Below are 14374 nucleotides of genomic sequence, written 5' to 3'. Positions count from 1 at the left end.
AATGTTTTTTCAGAGCAGGCAGTGGTCCTATGAACCCCTGCCTACTCTGAAAAAAACGAAACCAAATGGTTTCGGAAGTTTTTCTTTTTGCAACTCGTTTTCCTTCAAGGAAAACGGGCTGCAAAAAGAAAGAAAAAACTGCTTTATTAAAAAAGCAGTCACAGACATGGAGGTCTGCTGTCTCCAGCAGGCCACCATCCCTGTGAGTGCAGGGACTCGCTATGGGGTCGCAATTTGCGACCCATCTCATTAATATTCATGAGGTGGGTCTTTGCAACCCCATAGCGAGTTGCAGAAGGTGTCTGAGACACCTTTCTGCATGCAATTTTACGAGTTGCAAATTGCGAATCGGTATGACTCGCAATTTGCAAGTCGCAAAATTTTACTTACCTACATCTGGCTCTTAGTTGGCTCCTGCCCCCCCTGGACACTTGCGTGACTCTTGGACTTGGTCCCCTTCCTTTACAGGTCCTCAGGTCCAGGAATCCTTCTTCAGTGTTTTGCTGGCAGTTGTGGTCCTTGCAGAATCCCCTATCTCGACTTTACTGTCTTTCTGGGGTAGTAGGGCAACTTTACTCCTACTTTTCAGGGTCTTGGGGTTGGGTATCTTGGACACCCTTAGTGTTTTCTAACAGTCCCGGCAACCCTCTACAACCTACACTAGACCTGGGGTCCATTCGTGATTCGCATTCCACTTTTGGAGTATATGGTTTGTGTTGCCCCAAGGCCTATTTCTACCTATTGCATTCTATTGTGATTCTACATTGTTTGCACTACTTTTCTAACTGTTAGTTACCTGCTTTTGGTTTGTGTGCATATAATTTGTGTACATTACTTACCTCCTAAGGGAGGGTATCCTCTGAGATACTTTTGGCATATTGCCACTAAAATAAAGTACCTTTATTTTAAGTAACTCTGAGCATTGTGTTTTCTTATGATATAGTGCTATATGATATAAGTGGTATAGTAGGAGCTTTGCATGTCTCCTAGTTCAGCCTAAGCTGCTCTGCTATAGCTACCTCTATCAGCCCAAACTGCTAGAACACCTCTATTCTACTAATAAAGAATAAATGGACCTGGCACAAGGTGTAAGTAGAACAAGGTACCCACTATAAGCCAGGCTAGCCTCCTACAGAGGAGCTTAAGCAGGCAATGTGCTCTGAACCTGTCTTGAAGAGCCCAAACTACTCCAAAAAATTCATTGTCCAAACAGATGCTTCTGAATTAGGGGTAGGGGCTGTACTATCACAACTTAACTCAGAGGGCCAGGATCAACCTGTTGCTTTCATTAGCAGGAGGTTGACCCCTAGAGAAAAGCGGTGGTCTGCCATAGAGTGGGAGGCCTTTGCTGTGGTCTGGGCACTGAAAGAGCTGAGACCCTACTTGCTTGGGACTCACTTTATTGTTCAGACAGACCACAAACCTCTATTATGGCTTAAACAAATGAAAGGTGAAAACCCTAAATTGTTGAGGTGGTCCATTTCCCTACAGGGAATGGACTATACAGTGGAACATAGACCTGGGAGTACTCACTCCACTGCAGATGAACGCTCCAGATACTTCCACTTAGACAATGAAGACTCATCTGGGCAAGGCTAGCCTTATTGTCCCTCGTTTGTGTGGGAAGGGGGGATGGGGGGTTGTGTAGGAAAGTACCATTTTCCTTGGCATGTAAACTCAATGTCGTATGTCAGTATGTTTTTGCCTGTCTCACTGGGATCCGCTGGTCAGGACCCTAGTGCTCATAGTTTGTGGCATAATGTGTATGCCTGTGTTGTGCCTAACTGTGTCACTGAGGCTCTACTAACCAGAACCTCAGTGCTTATGCTCTCTCTGCTTTTAAATTTGTCACTGTAGGCCAGTGACTTTTACCAATTTCAATTGGCATACTGGACCCCCCTTATAGGTCCCTAGTATTTGGTACCTAGGTACCCAGGGCATTGGATTCCAGGAGATCCATATGGGCTGCAGCATTTCTTTGGCCACCCATAGGGAGCTCAGACAAACCCTTACACAGGACTGCAGCCTGCGTGAAATAGTGCACACACTATTTCACAGCCATTTTCAATGCACTTAAGTAACTTATAAGTCACCTATATGTCTAACCTTCACTTGCTGAAGGTTAGGTGCAAAGTTACTAAGTGTGAGGGCACCCTTGCACTAGCAAAGGTGCCCCCACTTAATTCACAGCCATTTCCCTGGACTTTGTGAGTGCGGGATGCCATTACACACGTGCACTCCATATAGGTCAATGCCTATATGTAGCTTCACAATGGTAACTCCGAATATGGCCATGTAACATGTCTAAGATCATGGAATTGTCCCCCATTCCAAATCTGGTACTGGGGAGCCAATTCCATGCATCCTCAGTGCTCCACCATGGACCCCCAGTACTGCCAAACCAGCTCTCTGAGGCTTGCACTGCAGCTACAGCTGCTGTCACCTCACAGACAGGGTTCTGCCCTTCTGGGGTCTGGGCAGCCCAGTCCCAGGAAGGCAGAACAAAGCATTTTCTCTGAGAGCAGGGTGTTACACCCTCTCCCTTTAGAAATAGGTGTTACAGGCTGGGGAGAGGTAGCCTCCCCCAGCCTCTGGAAATGGTTTGAAGGGCACAGATGGTGCCCTCCTTGCATAAACCAGTCTACGCCGGTTCAGGGACCCCCTGTCCCCTGCTCTGGCACGAAACTGGACAAAGTAAAGGGGAGTGACCCCTACCCTGTCCATCACCACCCCAGGGGTGGTGCCCAGAGCTCCTCCAGTGTGTCCCAGACTTCAGCCATCTTGCTTTGCAAGGTGTGCAAGCACTCTGGAGGGCTTTAAGTATCCATTGCCAGCAGGTGACATCAGAGACCCCTCCTGATAGGTCCTTACCTGATGAGGTAGCCAATCCCCCTCTCATGGCTATTTATGGTCTCTCCTGTGAATTCTCTTCAGATTCTGCTTGCACGTTTTCTTCAGCAATCCTATGCAACTACTACTTCACCCTCTGACCTTGGATCAACCGCAGCCTGCTCCAGGAACCGCCGTAACAGCAACAAAGTATCCACAAGGGATACTTTTCTTCTGCAACTTTAGCTCCAGCCAGCAACTGCAACAGTTTCCACGGTGTGCACGCTCTGGGGACTTCCTGTCTTCATCGTGCACCAGAAGGACCGAAGAAATCTCCTGTGGGATGACAGAGTCACTCCCCTGCTCTTGCAGGCACCTTACAAGACGACGACTGGTACCCTTGGACTCCTCTCACAGCGACAAGCGTGCTCCTAAGGACACAGATGGTGAACCCCATCAACATAGGCTGTCCTGAGGTCCTGCTGATGCAATGTGGAGGAGGTAGGACCTTTCCTTCCCTGAGAGTGACGGTACCCCTGTGTACTGCGGCTTCTTCACCTCCTGAGGCCTCTGTGTACTATTTGCAGAATTCCTTCGTGCACAGCCTGGCCCAGGTCCCAAGTACTCCATCCCGTGACGCTCAACTCGCTGAGTTGTTCTCTTTGTAGGTTAGAAACATATATTTAAAGGAGTGTTTTGTGGTACAGGTACATACTACCGAAACCTACTCTGAAGTGACATGAGTCTGCATTTGCTAGGCCACATGTCCACACATGCACAGGGAAGATACTTTCCATGCCCACCATGCCAGCCCTTTCATTGTCACTCCAGTGTAAGGGTGAAGTCTGTACTATGATAGTTGCCTGTATGCATTGAGTCAGTGTTGCACAGTGTAAATGTGTTTGTCCAGTCAGGCCTAATGAGTTTACCCTTCAGAAACCACATGGCTGTGTGTTGTTTCATTGTGGCTCACATCACAGTACATGTTGCTGGAGCATCGAATACCTGATGTCATTAGGCTTGCTTAGTCATTGTAGGCCTTGAGCAGGGTAGTGGGTTAGTCTGCAGATGAATCCAAAAGTGTGTAGTCATGTCCCTGTACTTATTGACATGTGCTTCACACTTGTGGTGTGTTGACAAATTGCCCATTTTATGCTTGGTGTTTCTGACATGTGTGACACAACCATTTGAGCAAAAACTTGTGTTTGTAATCACTTGATTTGCCTTTTGCATCAATATAGGCAAACACCCATCAACAGAAAGAGATTTGGAAAGCCATCGCCCAGGAGGTGCAGACCCAGGTTTCGAAGTAAGCCTCAGCAAGGCCTACTAGTGCAAGGGGTTCGCCCTTCTCTGCACAAAGTCCTCAGACCATATAGGAACGAGTTGGCACAGAAACTGAAATAAAAGACAAAGTTTATCAAACCTCATGAGGTGGTACTACAGTTCAAACAGCACCTTTAGGCAATGTTTGAAGTAGCACACTGAACTAAGAGAGCATGGTCCTTTTATACCCACGCAGGGGCTAAAAAGAAGGTGGTACAATTATAGAAGCAAGACTTATATACATATAAAGTCATATGGAAATGCACAGTCAACAGGTAGGAGGGGCTAACAGTTTTCAAGGACTAGTTGACACATTACTGTCTGTTACTAATTACTAACAGCTGCAGATCTTACTGGGCATGTGCGAAAGTGGGAGATGCTAAATATAACTTGTCACTAGACAGATTTTCAAGAGTAGTTAACAGGAAGGTAGGACAGAGCACATGGCGAGCACATGGCAGCATGTGGCAGAGATAATGGCTGCCATGAATACAAAATGGATTCCGCGAAATTTCACAATAGTTGCTAAATACAAGATGTCTTCTCCTAATGCTTAATCTAATTGCTACTAAATTACAACGCTGGGGTTCCATAACTGGCAAAGTGTCCACTGTTGCAAGAGGTGGAAGGACCTGAGGTGCTGGGCCAGAAGATCTCAGAGATTCAGATAGGGCTCTCCTCCCAACGTGGGCGGGCACACCTCGAAGAATGATCCCCCTAGGGGCCCGCATTCTGGCAGTAGCATACCCAGACCTTGATGGGCATTTGCAGGGAGCACAGCAGCCACAATGAGTACAGGACATATTACTGCCTGTCACACAACCACGTTAATGTGTTAGGTTCTGACATCTTCTACTGATGACTGGGGATGGACCATGTGTGACACACAAGATGAGTAACTGTTTGTGTAGATATGTTATTTGGTGCATATTGATGTGCCTTGCCTAGTAGCCCAGGGACCTAGATCACAACTGAGTACAATCCACAAAACAAAACATTCCTTTGTACAGTGATCAATCAAGGAAAGTTTGTTGTTGTAGTGGGTCTAAATTCTACGCAACAGACCACTACTCCTCAGTGTTACAGTCCAAAGAAAAAAAAGTGATGGATCACAGTCCTCAGCCATGTGTCTGGTTAAGTGAGTAAATTGGCATCTGCTCCCAAGACGCCACTTGTTTTCAGTGTGTGAGGAGTGCTGGTGCCTCACTACTGTCTGACATGTGAACGTGGCATCACACATGTGACAGAGCATACATTGTTCTTTGGGTGCAGCTACAGATCAAAACTTTCCCTTGGTAAGTGGGGAATGTCCATTGACCTGATTTATGTCCCTGTTTCACTGTTGCCAACATTCCTTGCGCTAGTTTGTTAGCGTCTGTCCCATTCTCTTTTAACAAAATGTGTACACTGCTGTTTCATGCTTCGTCTACCTGTGTTCACAGGAAGATTTCTGTATTCCCTCACATATAGTTGCATGCCAACCTGTCTTTGGAATTGGACATATGCAATGGGGCTATATTTTATGTGGTGCCACAGACAGGAGTGTGTCACCATTGATTGTTGGCTCACACATACTCACACCCGTCATTGCATGTCATTTGGCATGTACAACTTCAGTAGCAATGAGAGATATGACATGTAGGATTAGAGGTTATACACACAATGTCCATTTCCATTTCATTGATGTGGCATCAAGTGGCAAAGTGCACTGCACATGTTAAATGGGAAAGATGTGTTGCCTGACTGTTGGCACACTTCATGGAGTGACTTGCAGTTTTGTTGGAATCACATGTGGTTGGGTAGAACCATTCATCCACGGACATCTGGGTTTGCAGTACCAAAATGGAGACAGTAATGTAGCGTCCCATTAGGCAACATGTCCAGGACCTTCTACAAGTTCTTGTAAATCCCTGGGCCTCTCCAATATACAAAGAACTAATGGCTTCTACTGATGCAATCTAGTAGTGGTGATTTTCTAGGGGCTAGCTGTTTCATTGTGTTATGTATTTTAGCAACATATCTCCCTTTCAGTTTGCACATTTTAACTACAGTGTACATTTCCATGCCAAATATGTAGTATATCTGAGCAACATTTGTACTACTTCCATGACTCAATTAGGACAATTTACACATGGTGAAGTGTGGTTTGTTGACATGTTTCCAGTGTGAAGTGAGTATTTCCATGTCACCTTCTTCAGGATACTGTACTGCTGTCAGCAACATGGCAGGATTTGGAGCATCATTTCTTATTGTTGTGTTATTGAGTATGTGACAAATAGATGTCTGCATGAACTTGTGTGGGATCTGTTGGAATGAACTTGGCGTTGGCCTACTATTGTATGACAACAGGTAACAGGTATGCTCCATGAGGCAAAGCATTGAAGGTGATATGGTCTTCTACTTGTTCAACGGTTATTATGATTGCACAACTTCACCCATGCAATTGGAGATCTGAGACCTCATTTTTCTGTGGGCAACTGTTGACAATTCATATGACATACATGCATATGTATGATTCATGTAGGAGCCACCTTGAAGTAGTTTGTTGCTGGGGCCTACTTGACATCATGGTACTGTTTGTAAATCACAGCTTTTGTTCAGGTGTGATCAGGAACATGTGGAGACCCTTTTTCCCTTTGTATTTGGAGCATCATCCCAGGCAAGTGAAGGAGACAGGGCGAAACCAAGTGGGGAAGCATCTGGCCACTGTACCTCCAGTCATAACACCACCGACACGGAGGGACCCAGTGGCCCAAAAGGTGAGGGGAGTGCCACCGAGGACACAGGATCAACCTCGTCATCTTTAGATTCTACCTCCAGTGGCCACTCCCTAGTGGTGAGGGACCCATCAGGACCTGTTCCTGTACCATCCTGGTCCACCACCCCCAGTACTAGCACCACCCTTCCTCTTTGCTCCCCACCCAGTTGGCCATGCCCACTCACCTAAGAGGGTGGGTGTCTCCTTTGCCCTAGGTGCCTCAGTGCCAGCCCCTGTTACTCCTGCTGCCCTGAGCAAGAAGGCTATTGACCTCCTGAGGAGTATCAGGAGGTCAATAGCCTTCTGTGGGGCAGACTGCCATTATGAATACCATCCAGGGGTTGGTAAGCCAACTTCAGACAAATGCTTTCCTGGAAGACATTCATAGTGACATGTCAATCAATCAATCAGGACTTTGTAAAGCGCACTACTCACCAGTGAGGGTCTCATGGCGCTGAGGAGTGGGGGGAGAAAGGGGGAGTGTTCCTACTGCTCAAACAGCCAGGTCTTGAGAAGTTTCCTGAAGGTAAGGAGGTCTTTGGTCTGGCGCAGCTGGGTTGGAAGAGTGTTCCAGGTTTTAGTGGCGAGGTGCGAGAATGATCTACCGCTGGTTGTAGTCCTGCGGACGCGTGGGACACTTGTGAGGGCGAGGTCGGCAGAGCGGAGATGCCGGGTCAGGGTGTAGAAGGAGAGCCATTTGTTGAGGTATTCTAGTCCGGTGTTGTGCAGTGCTTTGTGAGCGTGGGTGAGGAGTTTGAAGGTGATTCTTTTGGGAGCCAGTGCAGGTTTCTCAGGTGGTCTGTGATGTGGCAGTGGCGGGGGATGTCCAAGATGAGGCGTGCAGAGGCGTTCTGGATGCAGTGCAGCCTCTTCTGGAGTGTGCCAGTGGTTCCTGCACAGAGGGCATTGCCATAGTCCAGTTTGCTGCTTACAAGGGCTTGGGTGACTGTTCTTCTGGTTTCGGTGGGTATACATTTGTAGATCTTTCAGAGCATGCAGAGGGTATTGAAGCAGGAGGAGGAGATAGCGTTGACTTGTTGGGTCATGGATAATGGGGAGTCCAAGATGAATCCTAGGTTGCGTGCGTTGTCGGTGGGTTTGGAGCGGCTCCGAGAGTGGAAGGCCACCAGGAGTCATCCCATGCGGAGAGAGTGGAGCCGAAGATGAGGACTTCCGTCTTGTCGGAGTTGAGTTTGAGGCATCCATTCGGCGATGGCCTTCATTCCTTCGTGGAGGTTGGTCTTGGCGGAGTCCTTAGTGAGGGATAGGATCAGCTGGGTGTCGTTGGCGTATGAGATGATGTTGAGGTTGTGGGATCTGGTGATGTTAGCAGACTGAGGGACAAACCCTGGGGTATGGCGCAGATGATTTTGGTGGCCTCTGAGCGGAATGGGGGGTGGCGGACTGTCTGGGTTCTGCCGGTGAGAAAGAAGGTGACCCAGTCCAGGGCTCTGTTGCGGATTCCTGCATCGCTGAGGCGTGAGCGTAGGGTGTGGTGGCAGATGGTGTCAAACGCGGCCGAGAGGTCCAGGAGGATGAGGACCACGGTTTCGCCTTTGTCCAGTATGGTTCTGATGTAGCGGCGATGAGGGCGATTTCGATACTGTGGTTGCTGCGGAATCAGGATTGGGAAGGGTCCAGGATGCAGTTTTGCTTGAGGAAGCGGGCTAGTTGTCTGTTTACAGCCTTCTCTATGAATTTTGCCGGGAAGGGGAGCAGGCGATAGGCCAGAAGTTCCTTTTGGTCCACCTTGGATATTTTGAGGAGGGCATTGATCTCGGCGTGTTTCCAGCTCTCCGGGAAGGTGGCAGACTCGGAGGAGCTGGTAATGATCTTCCGTAGTTGGGGTGCAATGACGGAGCTTGCTTTGTTGAGGATGTGGTGAGTACAGGGGTCATGCAGGGGTCATATGGACAGCCGGAGAGGATGGTGTTCATGATTGTGATGGTGTCTGGCCTACAGAAATCTTTTCAGGCTCTGGTCTCCTCAATGATGACAGCAATCTATCCCCAATCCTCCCTCCCACATCCTCTCTCTTCCCTATCCAAATTCCCTATTCCCCTACTTGTCCTAAGCACACAGACACATCTGCATGCACCAACCTTAACACACAGAAGCAGCACACAGCGACACAAACTTTACCAGGCACACGGGCATGCAGGCACTCAACATTCACCCACAGACACCACATCAGCCACCATTTCAACAGACACTCCCACCGACCCACACACCACATCCACCATTCCCACAGATACCACCACAACACCCAGTGACACATCCATCACACCCACCATACACCGGACAACACCTGTGAGAAAGTAGCCTCTTTGTAGCATGGTTACCCCCACTTTTGGCTTGTTTGTGAATGTATGTCAGTGTGTTTTTACTGTCTCACTGCGATCCTGCTAGCCAGGACCCCAGTGCTCATAGTGTGTGGCCTACTGTGTGTGTTGTCAGTAGTGTCTAACTGTGTCACTAAAGTTCTGCTAACCAGAACTTCAGTGCTTATGCTCTCTCTGGTTCCAAATTAGTCACTATAGTTTAGTGGCTTCATACGCCAATTCCAATTGACACACTGGACCCCTCCTTATAAGTCTCTAGTATATGGTACCTAGGGCATTGGGGTTCCAGGAGATCCTTATGGGCAGCAGCATTTCTTTTGCCACCCATAAGGAGCTCAGACAAACCCTTTCACAGGACTGCCACTGCAGCCTGAATAAAATAGTGCACACACTATTTCACAGCCATTTTCACTGCACTTAAGTAACTTATCAGTCACCTATATGTCTAACCTTCATTTACTGAAGGCTAGGTGCAAAGTTACTAAGTGTGAGGGCACCCTTGCACTAGCAGAGGTGCCCCCACGCAGTCCAGGGCCAAATCCCCAGACTTCGTGAGTGCGGGGCCACCATTACACACGAGTACTACATATAGGTCAATACCTATATGTAGCTTCACAATGGTAACTCCGAATATGGCCATGTAAGGTGTCTAGGATCATGGAATTGTCCCCTCATTCCAAATCTGGTATTGGGTGGGCCAATCCCATGCATCCTGTGGGCTCCACCATGGACCCCCAGTACTGCCAAACCAGCTCGCTGAGGCTTGCACTGCAACTACACCTGCTGCCACCTCACAGTGAGGGTTCTGCCCTCCTTGGGTCTGAAAAGCCTGGTCCCAGGAAGGCAGAACAGAGCATTTCCTTTAGGAGGAGGGTGTTACGCCCTCTTCCTTTGCAAATAAGTGTTACGGGCTTGGAAGGGGTAGCCTTCCAGAGCCTCTGGAAATGCTTTACACTGGTTCAGGGCCCCCCTGTCCCTCATCTGGCGCGAAACTGGACAATGGGAAGGGGAGTGACCACTCCCCTGTCAATCACCACTCCAGGGGTGGTGACCAGAGCTCCTGCATTGTGTCCCTTGCATTAGCCATCTTGTTTTCCAAGGTGTGGGGACACTCTGGAGATCTCTGAGTGGCCAGTGCCGATAGGTGACATCAGAGACCCCTGCTGATAGGTCCATACCTGGGTAGGTAGCCAATCCCCCTCTCAGGGCTCCTTAGGGTCTCTCCTGTGGGCTCCGCTTCAGATTTGGCTTGCAAGTTTCCACCAGGAATCCTCTGCAACTCCTGCTTCATCCTCTGACCTCGGATCAACCATAGACTGCTCCAGGAACCGCTGTAACTGTAAGTATCCAGAAAGGCTACTGAGACTCTACAACTTCAGCTCCAGCCAGCAACTGCAACAGTTTCCATGGTGTGCACACTCTGGTCTTCACCCTGCACCAAAAGGACCAAAGAAATCTCCCGTGGAGTGACAGAGTCCCTTCCCTGCTCCAGCAGGCACCTTCTAAGACGATGACAGGTTCTCTGGGACTCCTCTCCTGATGATGAGCGTGCTCCATGGAACACAGGTGGTGGACCCCTTTGACACAGACTGTCCTAAGGTCCAACTGTCTAAATTTGGAGGAGGTAAGAGCTTGCCTTCCCCAATTGCGACAGTACCCCTGTGCACCACGTCATCTTCACCTCCTGAGGCCTCTGTGCACTATTTGTAAGAATCCTTCGTGCACAGCCTGGCCCATGTCCCCATCACTCTATCCTGTGACACTCAACTCGCTGAGTTATTCTCCGGCGGCGTGGGACCTTCTTTTGTAGTACCGCAGCAAACAGAATTGCACCTTCTTTGTCCCCGTGTCCTGGGACCTCTGTGGGTGCTGCCTGGTCATCTTTGAGTTCCCTCCAGTGTTGGGAGCCCCCTCTGCCTCCTCAGTCTGAGTTGAGGCCCCCAGGTCCCTCCTGGGTCCAGTCAGCACCATTTAGACACAATCTGCAACATTGCTTGAACCAATGCTTGTTGGACTAATCCAGAGCTACAACTCGCCTGCATCCAACATCTCCACGTGGGACATCCTTTGCATCATGCAGGAACCCACAGCCATCTTCTTTGGTGCTCTTCTGCAGACTTCTTCCAACCTGAGAATCATCTTTTGCACCATCTTCTAGGTTGGCAGGGGCTCCTGTCCTTCCTGGAATCTTCTGCAACTTCTGGACTTGGTCTCTCTTTACAGGTCTTTAGGTCCAGGAATCCACCATTTGTTGCTTGCAGTCTTGCTTGGTTCTTGCAATAACTGTATTCACAACTTTTAGTGTGTCCTAAGGAAACTTGCAGTACTTTACTCCTACTTTCCTGGGCTCTGGGGGGAGTATTTTACCAACCTTTGTGGTTTTCTTACACTCCCAGCGCCCCTCTACACACTACACTTGCCTATGGGAGAATTCACGATTCGCATTCCACTTTCTAAGTATATGGTTTGTGTTGCCCCAAGGCCTATTTCTTCCTATTGCATTCTACAGTATTTTCTATTGCTTGCACTATTCTATGACTATTTACTTACCTGATTTTGGTGTCTAGTGTATATATTCCGTATAATACTTACCTCCAGAAGGAGTATTGCCTCTAAGATAATTTTGTTTTTTTGTCACTAAAATAAAGTACCTTTATTTTTTAGTAACACTGAGTATTGTCTTTTATTGTGTATAAGTACTGTGTAACTATAAGTGGTATTGCAGGAGCTTTGCATGTCTCCTAGTTCAGCCTAAGCTGCTCTGCTACAGCTACCTCTATCAGCCTAAGCTGCTAGAATACTACTACATTTCCCTAATAAGGGATAAGTGGACCTGGTATAAGGTGTATGTATCTAAGGTACCCACTACAAGCCAGGCCAGCCTCCTACAACAGCTCACAACCCAGAGCCCCAAACACCTCAGTCACCATACCCCCAGACACCACCACAACACCCACAGACACATCCACCACATTTGCTGTTGTTTTTTAATATCTGACTTTGTGGGAAGTGTTGGTCACCCAAGACAAGGGTAGATGTTCACTGTATGGATATGTGGGTGTTGATCCAATTGGGGTGTCATTGCATTGTGTTATGCTTGCATCTTGTGTTGGCCAATGTCAGCATGTATGGTGTAGATTTGTCCCCTGATATAGATTGTACTTTCGTCTCATGTGCGGGAACTAGAGTTTTGTGTGTCCACATGTGGAGGGTGTTAAATTGTGGTAGCTTCCTTTGGATTTGACTGACCATGTGTCCACTTTGATGTGTGTACCTTACAGCAACATCATCTAGATGTATGTGTTGTAATTTTTTTATTGCCTTTAACAGTATACAACATGTCAACCATTACAATATGACATAGTACAACCTTTTATAACGAAAAAGGTAGATAGTCCACATGAGTTATATTATAGAACAACAGTTCGTGGATTACATGGTCTAGGGAGGGTACATGGGTATCGCTAAAGGCACATCTGTAGATGCTTGGCATATATATCTGTGGTTGCGGAACCTAACATTTTTAGGGGGGAGGAAAAGTAAGAAAAAAAAAGGAGAGGAAAATAGATAGAGGGAGAACAGAAGGGGCCATCAATGAGGGATAGTAAACACTAGTAATAATGATGATAGCAAAAAGAAAAAAGGTGCTTGCAATAATAGTAATAATAATGATGACATCGGTAACAATCGCTGGCAAACAACAAATCAGGAAACTAATCTGTACTAAGAGGAGGGGGAGGGTGGGGCATTATAGGAAAGGGGGATAGGAAGTGGAGGGAGGGCGGTGGGGATGGGAGAAGAACACAAGTCAATCAGGTGTCTGTTTTCATAAAAGAAAAATGGGGGGGGGAGGGAGAGGGGATAGTGGAGATCAACTGTCGGATTAGGACATTTTTCCAGAGCTTGCCTGCCATTTATGAATCCAATGTCTCTATTTATCGTCTTCTCCCTGGCTTATGATTGAAGTAAATAGGTAGGCTTGCGTCTATCTCGGACGGTATCCTTCTCCGAGTGGTAAGAGCTATCCGAGACTGCATAAGTGGTGATAATAAAAGCTGCTCCATAGTAGTCGGATAATGTAATAGCAGAGGTTGAGGTGGCAAGGATGGTAGGAGAGCGGTGTGTCCAAGTCTTATAGTGTTAGGCCAGGGGTGGGAGAGAAGGGGGAGGAGGGAGGAGGATAAGAGACAATAGAGGAGAAAAAGCGCGGGGGAGAGAGAAGAGAAGATAAAGAGGGGAAGAGAAAAGAAAGAAAAGGAGAGGGAGAGGAAGAGGAAGAAGGGAGAAGAAAGAGAGAGAGAGATGAAGAAGAAAAAGAAGGGAGGGTTGGGAAAACAGAAGGAGAGAGGAACCTGGTGTGGGAGGGGGAGGAGGGGCAGCAAAAAGAAAATAGACAGGAGGGGGGATAGAGGGGGGACTTAAGAGATGGGGTGTGAGAACCAGTCGATCAAGTGCATTGGTTCCAGATCTAGGGAGACGAAAGAGAAGGGAAGGAATGGGATGATAGGAAATTGGAGGATAGGAGTGGGGGATGTGGGTGGGAAAAGGAGGGGGGAAGGTAAGGGTAGCAGGGGGAAGAGAAAGAAAAAAAAAAAAAAAGAGAGAACCGAGGACACGTGTGTGGGACTGGCTGGGGAGCAGCAGTAGTGACTGCGACATCGGTTAGACATCAGGAAGGAAGGGAGCCCATACTTGAGCAAAGATGGCAGCCTGATCCTGAAGGTTGTAAATGACCCTCTCATGCGCGGCGATGGTGAACATAGCCACCGTCTATTCTTCGGGCGTGGGTGACGTCGCAGATCTCCAGTGTCTCAGGATACATATTTTTGCAGTTGCCAGGGCTGTGTGTAGGAGTCTTTTTTGCAGCCGTGATAAGGCCGGGAGAGAGGTTATGTCGTGTAGCATGAGCAGCGAAGGGGGCAAGGGGGTTGGGAGCAGCATGGAATCCACTAGGACATGCTCCACCACCTTCCATAAGGGCTGCTCCGATGGGCAGCTGCTGAGCATGTGGAGTAGATCACAACACGTTTCTGTGCAATGCCAGCATGACGCATGTGGGAGGAGGCCGGCCCTATGCAGCTTCATCGGGCTCCAATACTAATCATGTAGTATTTTGAAG

The sequence above is a fragment of the Pleurodeles waltl genome, chromosome 9 (assembly GCF_031143425.1).
Source record: "Pleurodeles waltl isolate 20211129_DDA chromosome 9, aPleWal1.hap1.20221129, whole genome shotgun sequence".
Lineage (NCBI taxonomy): Eukaryota > Metazoa > Chordata > Amphibia > Caudata > Salamandridae > Pleurodeles > Pleurodeles waltl.
The sequence above is the reverse complement of the archived record's forward strand: the minus strand, read 5'-3'. Positions refer to the sequence as shown.